Source organism: Micromys minutus (assembly GCF_963924665.1).
Source record: "Micromys minutus genome assembly, chromosome: 18".
Lineage (NCBI taxonomy): Eukaryota > Metazoa > Chordata > Mammalia > Rodentia > Muridae > Micromys > Micromys minutus.
In genome coordinates, this window is record NC_137953.1 from 33040032 (window position 1) to 33056228 (window position 16197).

Sequence of the window (16197 nt, forward strand, 5' to 3'; positions counted from 1 at the left end):
GCAAAGGAAAGTGCTCTGAAGAGGCCCCAAGCCAAAGCTGGGGAATGAGAAGAATGCAATATATTTGTGTTCTGAAGAATCTATAAAAGTATCTTTTATTCCCCTGAAGTAATGGTTGTCTTCAAGGCTCACTGCCTTCGTCTGCTAACCTAGGTCTAGTACTGGAAGCTTCTCCCCTCCATACTATCGATTAGATGCCTAGAATGTTTTCAGCCTCTGAGACTGCTGCTGAATAAGTTTACCATTTCTTGCTCTTTCTGAACTCTGGCTAGCTGATTAAACTCAGCTGTTCTGGCTCAAACCCCTTTTCAAACAAACTGATTGAATATGGATTCTCTGTCTCTCATGAACTGCTCTGCTTGACCTCAATTTAACTCTAGGTACTTGTTCTGGCTCCTTCTCATTCTCTGGCTTGTTCTTTGTAACCTGTCTCTGTATGACTGTCCCACTAAAACTGCCCTCTAGCCCTCCTGACCAAACCAGCGCAGTCAGTTAACAAGTTCTCCAGCACAGGAGCTAGGGTTAAAAAGAAAAGACAATTAACACATTCTAGGTACATATAAAGAACATGATCAGTCCTTAAGGCATAAACAAAGTAGTCAAGGAACGAACAAAGCAAAAGTCAAGGCAATAAAGTCCCATGCTCACCATGTGTAGGGGCTTATCAGGATGATCCAGATACAAGGAATATAATGCATTCCTTGGCTCTATTTGCCTTGAGCCTGCTTCATTGTCGCAGCCTGATTCCAAATTCCTAGAAGTAGCCCCAAAAGCTTTCCACATTTCCCTGTTTTTTTGTTTGTTTTTGTTTTCACTTTATAAATAAGACTGCACCTGCCGTGGGTTGTTCTGCTGAGAATGCCTTCCTTAACCGTCATGGAATATGCATTACCAAAAGCAATATACCTCTGTCTTAGGTTGGTAGGGCACTGTGCAGTATGTTGTCTGTCATTGGCTGCCAACCTGTTAATAACTCTGGGGATCTATTTTTAGCTTCAAGCCATGTATTTTGGCCACCAACATGATGTTGTTAAAGGCAAGTTTTCTCACACTGGACAGGAATGACAGTATTCCCAGGACAAGAAAGGCTAACATGATCAAGCTATATAAGCCATTTTGAAGCTTGAGATTAAAATACTGACCACAAGACATGAATAATTTTATCAGCAGTATCCACAGTATTAAAACTCAGCAGAGCAGTATTCTTTAAATTCATAAACTTGTTATAAAAAGTTAAGACAACCAGAGAGGTGTTTGTTAGAATTATACCAGAAACCCTGCAAATGTTTTGAACTTTCTCCTAGTTATATTGTCATTGTAAATCTTAGAAGTGACACAAATCCATTGGTATTTAGTATGATAGTCAAGGCAGCTTCTTATTCTTTTTTACAATTTTAATTTTATATATATATATATATATATATATATATATATATATATATATATATATATATATATATGTACACTGTAGCTGCCTTCAGACACAACAGAAGAGAGCATCAGATCTCATGATAGATGGTTATGAGCCACCATGTGGTTGATGGGATTTGAACTCAGGACCTTCGAAAGATCAGTCAGTGCTTCTGACCACTGAGCCATCTCTCCAGCCCCAGCTTCTTACTCTTAGGCTTTGAACTTCCTCTCCAATAATTTGAATAGGATCACAAAGAGCATCAACCTGTTGCTCTAAACACCTATCTAAATCTTGAATCCTCAAGAGTATTAGTAATATTTTTTTTTTTTGAAAAATGATAAGAGTAGCTGTCTCAACTTCTGTGTCAGTGCAGGCTGGAGAAATGGCCCAGTGGTTAAGAGCACTGACTACTCAAGGTCCTGAGTTCAATTCCCAGCTACCACATGGTGGCTCACAACCATCTGTAATGAGATCCAAAGCCCTCTTCTGGTGTGTCTGATGACAGTGGCAGTGTGCCCACATACATAAAATAAATAAATCTAAAAAAAAAAAAAAAAAAGCAAACCTTCTGCTAAAGCAGTTGCAGAAGCTTGTGTCGAAGCAGTGGTCCTACTATTGTAACTAAAGCTGCAATACCAGCAACAATCAAGCCCAGTACCCTATTGTTTCTGCTTGAAGCCTGACTAACTTCCTCCAGTATTTGCAAGCTTTTTTCAGAATACCAAGGTCCTGTAGTACTCACAGACAGTAAAACAAGAGCTGGTTGATAGACCACCAGATCAGACATGCACTAACAATTAGAAAATGTACAATCAACATGACTTACATTAAATATTAGAAGCAACAAAATGACGTTTAACATGACCAATTAATAAAAGATTAGAAGCCTTAACATGCACTAACATTTGTTCTAAATTCTATCCTAGTTTTATCCACCACAAACATAATTTCATACAAGACGATTGTGAATTTTAAAATGTCTTTGAAAATGTCCAGAACTAGCCTTCCAAATGAAGATTGTTACTTCCAATATTGGATTGATTTCCATACCAGTCCATAATTGAGTCAGAATAACTTGTCACATTAAAGAAAAGATTCATCGTATCTTTTCTTTTTGATTAACTTTTCGAAGGCAGTTTTCACAATCTCCATGTTCTTTGTACCACAAGGTCTAAAAGCTTGAAGCAAGGCAGCTTGTCCAAACTGGGATATAGGTATGCAAAATTGTGTCAGGAACTTATGTCCAATACAGCTTTCTTGTCACCATTGTCAGGGCACTCGGAAAGGGTCAGCATCATTCTTTGTCCCAACATCAGTATGTCTTACCAATTACTCTGCAGTTAGAATTGCTTCAACATCCTGCAGAAAAAACACAAACATGGCCCCTTCCCCATATTAAATACCTGTTCAGCACCATGCCATACGCCAGTATGTGGATCCTTTTATTTCACCTAGACGTAAGTATGCCTACTTGTACGGTGTGATAGACACTCAAGAGAGTTCCTTGGCATCCAAATTTTAAAAATTTAAATAAAAATCAGGATTTAAATAAATTTGTTGTTTATGGGGATATAATTCCTTCTTTTTTATTTTCTGGAAAAAAAAAAAAAAAAAACTTTTTTAAAGTTTCATGGGCCTGTTCCACAATACCTTGTCCTTGAGGGTTATAAGAAATTCCAGTAATATGTGTCATATTAAATTGTCGGCAGAAAGTCTCAAATGTTCAACTGCAATAACCAGTTACATTATCTGTCTTAATTGGATTTGGAACACCCACGACAGAGAAACAGAGTAGGCAATGAGTAATTATGTTTTTAGTTGCTTCTCCTGTTAAATCGGTTGCAACTAGAAAACCTGAAAAGTTGTCTATAGTCACATGTACATATTTTAATTTTCCAAAATCAGAAATATAAGTAAGATATAATCCCCATAGGCACAAGTCCTTGGAGATTAACACCATTATGTGGTACAGGAAGAACCTGAGGATATTTAGGACAAGTCTTTACAATTTGACATGTACATTCTCTAGAAATACTAGATTGTTGTCTCAAGGCATTACTATTTTGATGATGTAAAAAATAAGATTGTTTCGCTAATTGTTTTTGTGTAAGGCCTATAATCTGACTGGTATACAAATCCGCTGTGGCACTGCCCTCACTAAGGAGTCCAGTCAATCCAGTATGAGCTCTTAAATGTCCTATAAAGTTAAGGAACAGTATGTTCTCTTTGGTTGTGTTTGCATAAATAACTGCAAAAATTGAGAATTAGCAGTATCTTAAAAAGGAACAGTTTCAAGCAATCGTTAACAATGAGCTATATATTTAAAATCAGTATACAAAATAAAAGCTTGATTTTTCAGCATTTCCTAAACAGCAGCTATAGTTCATAGTTCAATTATTTGTGCTGAACCGAGGGTGGGCGGAACTCAAGAGAATGAGATGAGTTGTCTTTAAATACAGTAAGCACATTTTCTATGTGCTGAATGCGTAAGTTTACAGGAAATACAAAAGCATGCATAGAAGCAAATTGTAACATCTTGTCATTTGGATATTGATTATCAATTTTGCCTAAAAAGTTTACACATGCATTAGGCCAAATATCAGTGTTTTGCAATAACTAATTTAATTGCTGTTTGTAACAAGGAAAATTTCATCAGGATCTGTCCCAAAATACTGTCATGATTCTGTCCTACCATTCTGTATTAACATACTAACATATAGTATGCCTCATAATAGGGTGCTATAGCTTTGCTTGGAGATGAGGAAAGATGGATCCACATTAATGGTCCCTTTTGCCAAAGGACTGCTGTGAGTGCAAACAGCCAACAATGAAATATAGTCTATACAATGTATCTTTTGTTGACTAACAGCTTCCTCTACTTTTTGCAAAGCTATTCCTCCCTTATCAGTTAATTGTCTAAAGGAATTAGGATTTGCATCCCCCTTGAGAATATCAAACAGAGGTTTAAGTTCTCCTCTGGTGAGCTTAAGATGAGGTCTTAGTTTTTAAAATTTTATATATATATATATAATAAATGTATAGCTAATGTAGCTGTCTTCAGGAGAGGGCATCAGATCCTATTACAGATAGTTGTGAGCTACCATGTGGTTGCTGGGAATTGAAAATCAGTTTTATACAATAAAGTTACTTAGAGAGAGGCATAGGCTGGTATCCTTCAACCTCATTCATACATTCATTCCTTCAACATGTTTATTGAGCACCTACCTGTACCATATAATCTGCAATTCTGCTCTCCCAGGGGCCTCAGAGGGCTGTTTGCATCATGAGGAAGATTCTTCATCAGGATCAAGTTGGATCTGACATTCTAATGGTCCCACTCTCCAGTACCTATTCATTCTATTAAAATGCTGATGCTGATAGGAAGATGGTTTATCAAGCTTGAACTTAGGGAAATGGGGTAGAAACTGCCCCACAGTCCCAGAGACTTCCTATCTTTCCCTGGCTGTACCGAAACTGTCTCTGTAGACAAGCCTGGCCTCAAACTCAGAGATCTGTCTGCTTCTGTCCCCAAGTTCTGGGATTAAGTGTACACATAACCACTGTCCAGCTGAAACAGCTCCATTTTAAAGTATTACCCCATTTTGAAATGAGACATTATCTTGGCGATTTTATGGGGCTACAGGCAAAAGATCTTGCACTCATAGAAGCTGATTTCCAAGGCTGGAGAAGTTCTGGGAAGGAATTGTAGTAGAAACCTGTTCTTTTTTTTTTTTTTTTTGACTCCCTCAGCCCTACTTTCCCCAGTCTCTGTTAACACTCTGATTTTGCACGTGAAACAAAAAAATGCTGCTGAGGATAAGGTGTTACAGATTAGACAAAAGGGAGAAACATGGGTTGGCAGGCTTTGTTGTCACTGCCAGGGAAAGCCCAGCAAAGACTAGGCTGTTCTTTCCTGTTATTGCATGGAGCTTAAATATAATAAGAATAAGCTATTAGTATCATTATTTTGAAACAAGCTCTCACTAAATGGACTGCCTACCCTGGATGGCCTGAAAATCCCTACGCTGGACTCAAAGTCACAGAGATCTGCCAGCCTCTCTCACAGATCCTGGACAAATGGAGACTGCCACCATGCCCCACCTGAATGAATCATTCTTTATATATTCATTTATATATTTTTTCTGTCAATTTCGTTGAGTTTTTAGGTAGGATGGGGGTTCAATAGAGGCAGAGACAATCCTTCAGGCAAAGGTTTATTAGCGACTGCTTCGGAGCAGCAGGGTCTATTAAGCAAACAGGTAGCATTCATTGACTGCAGAGCACCGCGAAGGGACTTAGAAAGTCTCTGGAGGGTCAGCGGAGAGCAGAGCCTGGGAGGGAAGTAAAGATGAAAGATGTTGTATCTCCAGGAAATGGTTCAAATTTGCTGACATTACCTAACTAGACTAAGAAACACTGTTTTCGTTTCGGGCTGAGGCAGGTGTTTGAAGAGTCCTAAGAACATTTTTGAGAAAAGGACATTTGTAACAACAGAGCCTAGTTGGTACATTACATGACAAGTGTCACTACCCTTCTTCATTTCGGGTGTTGCTGTCTGGATTGACTGAGGCAATCTGACAATTTTCAGCCTGTTGCATTACAACCTTATCCTCGCTCCAGAATACCCCCTACTGTCCAGTTGGCTACTTTTAGCATTCATATGAACCTCCGATCTTTTAGAGCTCTCTCTCTCTCTCTCTCTCTCTCTCTAGCTTTCTCCCTCTCTCCCTCTCTTCCTCCCCCCCCCCGCCCCCGTCCCTGTGCCTCTCCGGCTCCCCGCCCCAACTGATTCTATTTGCCTTGGTTTCTGTCTCGTTTCTGCCTTTTGACTCTGCCAACTCTTAAATCCTCAGAAACGTCCAAGCTGTGCGGTATTTAGACTTGCTCTGGGTTGGTGGGACTGCTTGCCTGTTTTGTTTGAGTTTCTTCACTTGGGGCTTGGGGAGGAGCAGGTAGTGGTAGTTCTGGAAGCAGACTACCCACGTGGGAAAGTACTTAGTTTTAGGGCACACAGTTCTGCTGGACGGGTTAGAGGCAAAAAGCTCGAGGATCTGCACAGTGAAGCTTCCTCCCCATTGGAAGACGGATCGTGGCGGAACCACAGCAATCAGACAAAGGAGGCCATTTGCGCTACGTCACCGTCACTTGGTAACGCCCTACAGTTGCTGAACCTTTCACAGACCAGGAGAAACGCCCTGATGACGAAATGCTAAATTTGCAAGTCTTTCCCAAGATGCTCAGCAAAAATAATCGGTTTCGAGTCTTGATGGCTAACAGTCATCAGATGCATTAATGATTATATACTTTTAGAGTTCTATTATATACATTTATGTATATACATAATATATTATTTAAAAAAAAAAAAAAAAAAAAAAAACAGAAAAATCACCATAACTAAAAAGTAATGAAACTCTAGGGCTTTAATTAATTTAAAGTGAGCGTGCTTACTTTGGCTGGTCCGAAGGTAGTGAGTTATCTCAATTGATTGTTCACAGTCAGTTACAGACAGAAATCCTGCTCTACACTTTCCCCCCTTCTCACTACTGCACTTGACTAGTCTTTTTGAAACTTATATCTCCCCCAGATAATTTTTCTTGTTTAAATAGCACAAATCAAATGGCAATATGTTTATGGTATCATTGAGGTTAACTGAAAAGTATTTCATGATTGTTCAGCTATGAGACAAATGACAAATAAAAAGAATTTGTTGAAACCAACCACAGACCAAGATTAATAAATAGACATATACTGGCAACAATTGACAAAGACATTACATTGTCCTAAGACTGCAAAGGAAGGAGTCTCAGTGATTATGAATATATTCCTGCCCACTTTTTAAGATAAGAGTTATTTTATTTAATTTCTACAATGTTTGAATCATTCAGGAAAAGTCAAGAGCAAAATGAAAAGCTTTGTAGGCAATTTAAGAATTTTAAAGTAACATCAGTAGGGTCAAAGACTGATATTTAATAAGACTTAATAAGCAAGATTAAGATATATTTAAAGTTGATAATTGTGTCATGTTTTTAAACAGAAATGTAAAAATACATGGATTAGGATGGAAGCTTTTCTGGAGGAAGAAAATCAAGTCTTAGAGTCTGAAAATATAGAACAATGTGGAAGAAGGCCAAGTTCCTTGTGGAGATACTAAGGGAAGCCTTAGAGACACTTGGAAGAGACACTTGCAGGCCTGAGTTGCATCCAGAGGTCTTTGGCAACCTTGAGAAAGCTGGAAGCAAGGTCCTGTGTAATAAGATTGTAGAACTGTCTCTGCCGAGGTAGAGAAAGACAGAAAAGTATGGAGACATTGGAAGGGAGAGGAGCCCCTCACCCTTGATTGCTGTTGAAGCCTCTTGCTAGCAGACAAAGATGATTTCAGCACAATTAACAAGTGCTCCAGGCCCTTCTCCCTTCCACCTGTAAACCTGCAATGTTCTAGAGAATCTTATCAGAAACTCCGTCACAGGGAAAAGATGTCTACTAAATGCTAAATGACTTTGGTCTTTAACAGATTATAATTTTATTACTAGAGCCACTTTATAATCTTACTTACCAAAGAAAGAGAAGGGGCTTGAGAGATGACTCAGCGGTTAAGAGCACTGTTTGCTCTTCCAGGTGTCCTGAGTTCAATTCCCAGTGACCACATGATGGCTCACGACCATATATAACAAGATCTGGTGCCCTCTTCTGACCTGTAGGCATACATGCAGGCAAAACACTATATACATAATAAATAAATCTTAAAGAAAAGAAAGCAAAAAGATTTCTTAGCAAACTTTTCAAGTATAACTTAAGAGAAACCAAAAATGGTCTGTATGTAGCTAATGCTAAGAAGATTTGACCCTCCCTTTAGAAGCCCTTACCTACACTCGAGTATGTCTTTTTGTTTTGTTTTTACTAAGCATCTCTCTAACACTTGTGTTTACCGTTTGCATTAAAAGATTCTTAATAAGACCTCCAGATGTGATTCATACTGAGTCATCCTGAAATCCACTGACTAGTTTAACTTGAGTTGCAGCCTCTAAAAGATTAAGAAAACTCTTTAATATAGTCTAAAAACAATATTGTCTAGGGGTCTTATTAGGTCCATTTTCTCTGCCAGTTAAAGGATTAAAAAGCAGGAAAATCCGAAATGCAACAGGTAGCCCCTGAGAAATCGGAAGCATCTCAGGCAGAATCAGCAGTTGAAGGAAGGCGTTTATTGGAGTGAAGAAACGGGCATGGACTGCCGACACTCAGTGAAAAGAACCCTTTGTAAAGCAGAAGAACTCAGAAAGCAGACAATACAGGCTCTTCTCGGGGCCTGAAGGTTTTAAAGCCTCTGAAGGATCTTCCTCTCCTACTAGAGGGTTGATCAGTTTGACGATATGATGGTTGATTGGTCTGCAACTTTTGTGTTTGACACATCCTGACCTGGTCGGCCTTGAACTTGTTCAGCCAGTCCATCAGCAGGGGGGCCTGCCTGTCAGAAACAAAAACTGCCAGACTTTTAGTTCAAGTCAGGAGGTTGAGCAAGAAGCTGGACATCTTGGAAATTTGCTCTCTTTACTACCTAGCTACAGTCCCTCTCCCTATTTGCCTGCCTACCAGTGAGGCTGTCTAACCCTACTTTCATCCTTTGGCTGTTCAAAATGACATCATGGAATGGTATGTATGTATATTGCTGACAGTGGGACTGCCACAGGGTGTATTTAACAAAAGTAGCTCAGAGAGTACCATGGTCTCCTCTAGAATCATAGAAACTAAAAACTAGATTAAAGGAGAAAGGAAAGCAGGTCTAAACACACACACACACACACACACACACACACACACACACGGCAACCTAACTTCCATCCCCTCCACATTTACATGAAGGAAGGAGAGCTGTAAGTTGTATACACACATACATGCTAAATACAAGCAAAAATGTGAATAAGATAATTTGTTGGAATTCCTACATGTTTCTTCCTCTTTCATACCCTTGAAAGGACACATACACCTTGACAAAGTAAGAGACTGAAAGTTAGGGAGGCTTTCTAGAAGGCAGACAGCTAGGTAAGGGGCCATGGCTAGATAATAAAGGTGGTGAATTTCCAAAATGGCCAGCTTTATCCTCACCTTCCTAAGACAAAAGCCAGGCAACCTAAAGCAAAGGCCTTTTAAGCACTTGTCTTCTGCCAGAGGCATTCCTCAGGATGCATTATATCTTTCTTTAAACTGATTAACCTAAATTAAGTCTTCAGAGACTAATAAAACAAAACAAAACAGTACCCCCCCCAAAATAAATAAACCTGAGACAACAACAAACCCTTCTGCTTCAAGTCCTTCTTTTGCTTCGCAGGAGATCTTTTTCTACTGTGTGTTTGTGCTTCTTACCCTTAATAAACCCTTTCTTCAACTGTTTATTTTGTCTGTTGCTCTCTGAAGTGTTAGAGCTTTCTGTGATACTACTGTGGGGCCAAGGATATTTCCTGCCTTTTAATTCTCTAATTGGAGACTAATCCCTAGACTGCATCAAAAGGAAAGCTGGTTGATGGCTGTATGATCAATTAACAATTAACAAACAACAGTGATTGTGAGAAAATAATCGTGCCAGCTAAAGTCAGGAAAATCTTTATAACTGTATTGTTCTTTATCAGGTGCAGGATATCTTCACGTTAGTTCTATAATCTAATACTATTTGCAATCTAGTGAAGTTAGTAGGACAATGAGAAACTACACTGGTGGCTCATGATTTGTTACAACCTCTTCTTCAATAGCACCTTTTACTGCTGGTGTGTGTGTGTATGTGTGTGTGTGTGTGTGCATGCACGCACTCGAATGCACACAAACAAACATTTCATGTGTGTGTGAAATGTTAGAGGGGATGCCAAGATATTAAGAGCAATGAAATTTTCGGGTGTTGGTGTTAGAATAAAGTGGTGAAAAGGTACCTTTGGCGGTCCAAGTCCAAGGTATGCCACTAAGAGGTCATGCTATACTACACATCTAATACAGCAGGATAATTGGAGGAAGATGGAGAGTGAAAGGCTGTCTCCATGTGGGAACATGGGGGATGGGGTGGGGTGGAAGACAGACATTGGGGTGGGAGAGACCTGCATAGAGAAAACATTCGAGTTCTAGGACAGTGGAAACTGCTTGCACTGGAGGGGGTAGCAAATGATGACAGAGCAGCTGAAAGATTTGGTGAAGGGCCTCATTTGCAACAGTTGGAAGTGCATAATCTCTTTAGACTTGATAACAAATTAGATAACGATGTCTGTAAAACAATGAGTGGCCATTGCAATAATATTATTCAGTCTCCCCAAAATATAATATGCTAATTCTGAAAAGTAAAGAATTTTGTGTTGATTTAATTGATTGATTGCCCTTGCTAAGTAGGAAACTGCTGTGTAGACCAGACCTAAAATCCAGAGATCAGTCTGCTTCTGTACCTCAAAGGCTGGATTAAAGGCATGTGATACCATACCCAGACTAAGATAGGGTCAACAGATAAAATACCTTGTGTGTGTGTGTGTGTGTGTGTGTGTGTGTCTTATGTCACTTTAGCGGAATACTTTAGATTGGATAATTTATGTGAATATAATGTTCTAGTACTAAGTAAAAGCTCCAGCATGTGACGTGTTTTCTGTGTTCTCACAGAGCCACTGCTGAAAAGACAAAAGGTAGATGGATTGTGTGTGCGTGAGTGGTAAAAGAGAAGGAACTTTTGCTTTGAGCTCTTTTAATAGTCATTAGCAATTCAAGGAGCTAGAAGTCTCAAAGTCTAAATACCCAGGACTTTTCCCAATACTCAAGACTCTTACACTGGTGATTAAGTTTACAACGCACAAAGGTCACAGTCAGACCACAGCATCAGCTGAGTCTGAATTTTAGGTAATAATAGTATATTTAGTATAATTATGTCCCAAATGTTGCATGGTATATATCCTGCTATTGTTGCACACAAAGTAGCTTAAAACAAGAATTGTAATTTGCAAAAGCCAGTCATTTCAAAACAGAAGCACACTGTCACAATCTTAACATTTTAAAAGAAAAGCTTGGAGAAGCCAAGGTCATGGACCAGAGTCCCAGAAATAGATAAGGAATCCACAGTTTCCCCACTATGTAGAAAGGAGAATCATTTCCAGGTTAGCAGCCTTGCACCTTTTTTCCTCATCTTTTAACTTTGCTTCAAAGTAGACTTATGCAAAAAGACGCACTGATTTCCTATGTGGAGTGAAAGCAAACCCATATGCATATGACTTTGCATCTGCAAGTCTTGCTTTTCGCCCCCTCTATGACATGTGAGGACAGGGAGATGCATGTATATGGGTCATTTTCACACATAAACCTAATGCTTTCAGTAAACAGAAGGATCTGACATAAAGGGATTGGTGATATGCTTATAATTAGTAAATTAGGATAGGAGACAGTAATGTTCTAGGAAGGAAGAAGTTAGCATTAATTCAACAAAAGGCTGGTCAAGTGAAGCAGTGGGAGTGGAGAAGGAACAAAGAAATCTGTAACTGGTTGTGATCAATTAGTTGTAAACACCACTACTGTCGGACCAACCAGAGGTAGCCCCTGTGGTTATAAGTATATAAGGTTTATAATATTCACCCCTTATTAATCATGGTGGATTATGAGAGCAAACTTAAAAACGTTTGTGTATTAAAAATACGAACCTCACATGTAAGAATAAAAACACAAAAAATTATTTAATTTATGATAAACATCTACTTACAAATCAATAAACTTACAGGGCTTTTCCCCTATACCGTCTGGCTCAAAGCATGCTGGGTAATTTGTATGCAAAATAGCACCCCCGCAGGGGCAGGCTACATTGCAGGAATCCTGAGAGTATTAAAAATGGTGAAATTAAAAAGTAAATTTTAAATGAAGAGGAAACTGAGCATGAAAAATGCATTTTCTTGAGAATGAGTGAAACAGGGAGTCAGCACGACAGCTTGGGAAGATACTGGCTTTTGTCAACTCAATAGTACAGGAGACAAAAATGAACTGGTAGTCAAAGCTTCTCACTCAGTTGAAATAGGAGCTCTACCAGGGGAGAAAAAGTATGAATTTTCTTGCCGTTTCCTTCAGAAACCATTTATGTTTAACAAACAATAAAAAAAAAAAAATGAAAACCAGACAATGATATATAGAGCACAAAACCTGGACAATATTTTCCTAAAATTACTGATAAGATATTTTTAGCAGTCTCTGGAATAGTAGTGCTATTATTAGAGAAGTACTATTCTAAAGAGAAGGCAGGGGCTAGCACGTGGCTCGGCGATTAATGGACCTGTAGGGTAGCATAGCAACCAGCGTGCAGAAAACAAGGTATCAATGGTGGAGAAAAAAATAACTTCCTCCCATTCCTCTAACTACACACTGATATAAGCTGAAAGATAGACATAGAAATCACACACACACACACACACACACACACACACACACCTTAATTTAAAAAGAAATTCAAGTAAGTTAGTATTCACATAAAATTTTAAAAAGGAAAAAATAAGGATTTTTGTGGACATGTTTTTAATCCTCGTCCAATGAAGGAAGTAACAAAAGGATCACTAGATATCTAGACAAATACAATGTATAAAAATTCAAAACAGACACTGCTGTACATAGAGACCCACTAGGAGAAAAAAAAATGTTTTTATAATGAACTTATATCCTTTTTATTCAATTGACTTTTGTGTCTTTCAGTTCCCACTTTTCTTTTTTTTTCAAATTTACTTATTTTATATATGTGAGTACATTAAGAGGGCATCAGAATCCATTACAGATGGTTGTGAACCACCATGTTGTTTCTGGAGAATGAACTCAGGACCTCTGGAAGAGTAAGCAGTGCTCTTAACCACTGAGCCAGCTCTCCACCAGCCCCCTTCCCATTTTCTTAAATTTCCATCTTTACTGTTAGATTTTTATTTGTTTACTTATTTGCTTTTAATGGTGTTTTTGAATACTTTTTATTGGTTCTTTGGGTATTTCATGTCACACACCCCTGTCCCACTTATTCCCAGTCCTTTCATGGCCACCCCTCCACCCTCGTTACCTCCCCCCAAAAGAAAATTTAAAATTAAAATAAAAAACTGTAGGTTGATGTCAAGGCGATATATGATTGGACAATACAGAAAGTTTTGGTAAAGCAGAAGAGGAGGAGGAAGAGGGAGATTAAGAGAAGGCAACATGGAAGCAGACGCGGATGTATGGACAGGTTGTTATGAATATTTTATAAGGGGTGGAATTGTACTGAATCATTTGACTTATCTAGGAGGGTAAATTATATTATACCAAGTGGATCAGAGTATTTTGGTGTGTTCTTTGTTGTGACGAATTGAGTTCAAAGTGATGTGGCGGAATGCACAAACCCTACCACGGAGTTGGGATGTGTGTGTGTGTGTAAGGCTTGGCAACAACACGGCAAGGGGAAGTGAGAGAAAACAACATGCTGGGACGGTTGTGGACCACCTGGGACAGAAGCAGCCGGGGTGGAGGTGGGTGGGGTGGGGGTGGGGGTGGGTGGGGTGGGGGTGGGGGTAGGGGTGGGGGTGGGTGGGGTGGGGTGGGGTGGGGGTGGGGGTGGGTGGGGTGGGGGTAGGGGTGGGGGTAGGGGTGGGGGTGGGGGTAGGGGTGGGGGTGGGTGGGGGTAGGGGTAGGGGTGGGGGTGGGTGGGGTGGGGGTGGGGGTGGGGGTGGGTGGGGTAGGGGTGGGTGGGGTGGGGGTGGGTGTGGGTGGAGTGAACCGCCTGGGAAATGAACGGAGTGGAGTGGCGGCTTAGGGATCCTGAGATGGCGTGCCTGGCTCAGCACTGGAGCAGCTTCCGATGAGTGAGACCACGGTGCCGTTAACAACAGAACTTTTTATTTTTACTGCAACGAAAAAACAAAGAAAGAAACAAACAAACAATCTTGCTGACCTCTTTGGGCAACGACCTGTTCATCTATTAATCGCAGCCTTCTCTCAGACCAGTCATAGCTGTCACATGTCCAGTTCTGTACCTGGACTTGTACCACTCTGATCCTGTAACTCTCTGACTTTGTCCATCACATTAATAGTCACAGTGGTGTTGGGAGCGTTGGTGTGTAACTCAGTATACCCTTCAGCCCAAATAGCTTAACTTGCAAATGTCCAGTTGTTCTGGTTCAAGGCCTCTGGCATCTGCCACACCATCAATAATGGACCCTTACCAAGAGACTTCTCTTGGTTATCCTGTTATTGCCCTGTTATCATAGAGATCCTGCTGCTACTGTTCCGCAGAACCCAACCTTTACACACATTGACGGGGCAAATATTCGGATGGGCACTCAAGGCCCTTGATCTGGGCCTGGGTTGCAGCTGAATTGATCAACACAGGTCTCCTACAAGACTCCCCTAATTATACAACCCCTGTGAGGGGCAGGGCCAATTCTCCAAAAGTCATTGAGGTATGAAGCCACCATTCCAGAAAAGACTGGAATGATCTTCAAATGCAGTGGGCAAGGAGGGGCCCCAGCAAGCTCAAGGTTGTGCTCAGACATCAACATCGCTTCAGACAGCAGCCCACTGATACCCATAAGGCATTTGGTAGTGACATGTGGCTCTGACATCAAACCACAGACCCAAACATGCCCTCCAGCAGGCAACTGAGTCTGGACATCACCATGGCATGAGAAAAGAACCCAGACCACAGGTATCTGAATGGCCTTCCATGGCAAAATGGACAACAAAAATCAACACAGATCCTAGCTGATGTAGAGCCAAGAATCCAACATGACCGTTGACAGCAGTCAGGGCCCAGGGACCATCACGGACTCAGGTGGCTGGTCACACTTCTCATGTGAGTCTGTTACTCACCATCATCCCATCTCTAGTACCACCTTTTCCACAGGAAAACAAAATGGGCAGTGAGGATGAAGTGGGCACATGGCATTTTTCACTGCACCAAGGCCTTGGCAGGCATTTATTCATAATTTCCAAACCTAAAACAAGAGATCATGACATAGCATCCGGATGTGTCTTTCCTAAATTTTGAAGGTTATTATAAGATACTGCTGCGTTAGAGACTGGGAAGCATTTCTTTCCCTGGAGACAGATGCCATGATGACCAGTCAGCCAAACACACTAAAAGCCTAGATATCAACCAGATATAAAAGGACTGAGCACTGGAACTGTAAAACTAGCCAAAAGAGAGACCCAACAGAAAAAAATAAATAAATAAATAAAAGGATGAAGGTAAAGAAGAAAAGATGACCAGAAATAACCTAGGTATACCATCTCTGGCCCAAAAACAGGAAAAAAAGTTGGATGAGAGCGGTGGGAGGCCCAAACACAACCTACAACAGACCGCCTCAATTAGCACATCCTACAGAAAGAAAAAAACGGAGAGACGAACAGAGAGAAAGACAGAAAGAAAGGATAAAGGAAAGGAAGAGAGAAAGAAAGAAAACAGCAAAGAAAAACAAGAGTCTGGCCTAATACCAGGCATGTTTATTAACTTTGCCTTGGCTGCCTTAGTTGTTGTGTTGCGAGTAAGGAGGCCTGTTTGTGGTGTGTGTGGGCGGTGCGAGGTGAAGTCACTGCGAAAGGGTTCGGACAGTGTAGGTAGGGGATTGACAGGCCAGGTCCATGGTGGTGTCGTCATGGCGTGTGAGATTGGAGTAGGTGTTTGAGTGGATGTCCGATCGCCGGTTGTGGTGGCGCACACCGGTAGGATTTGCTGAAGGAGGCAGAGGCAGGAGGATCACGAGTTCGAGGCCAGCCTGGGCTACACATTTTTTTTCGCCCTTTCTTCACACTTTTCAAACCCGCCGGCCTGCGCTTTTGCT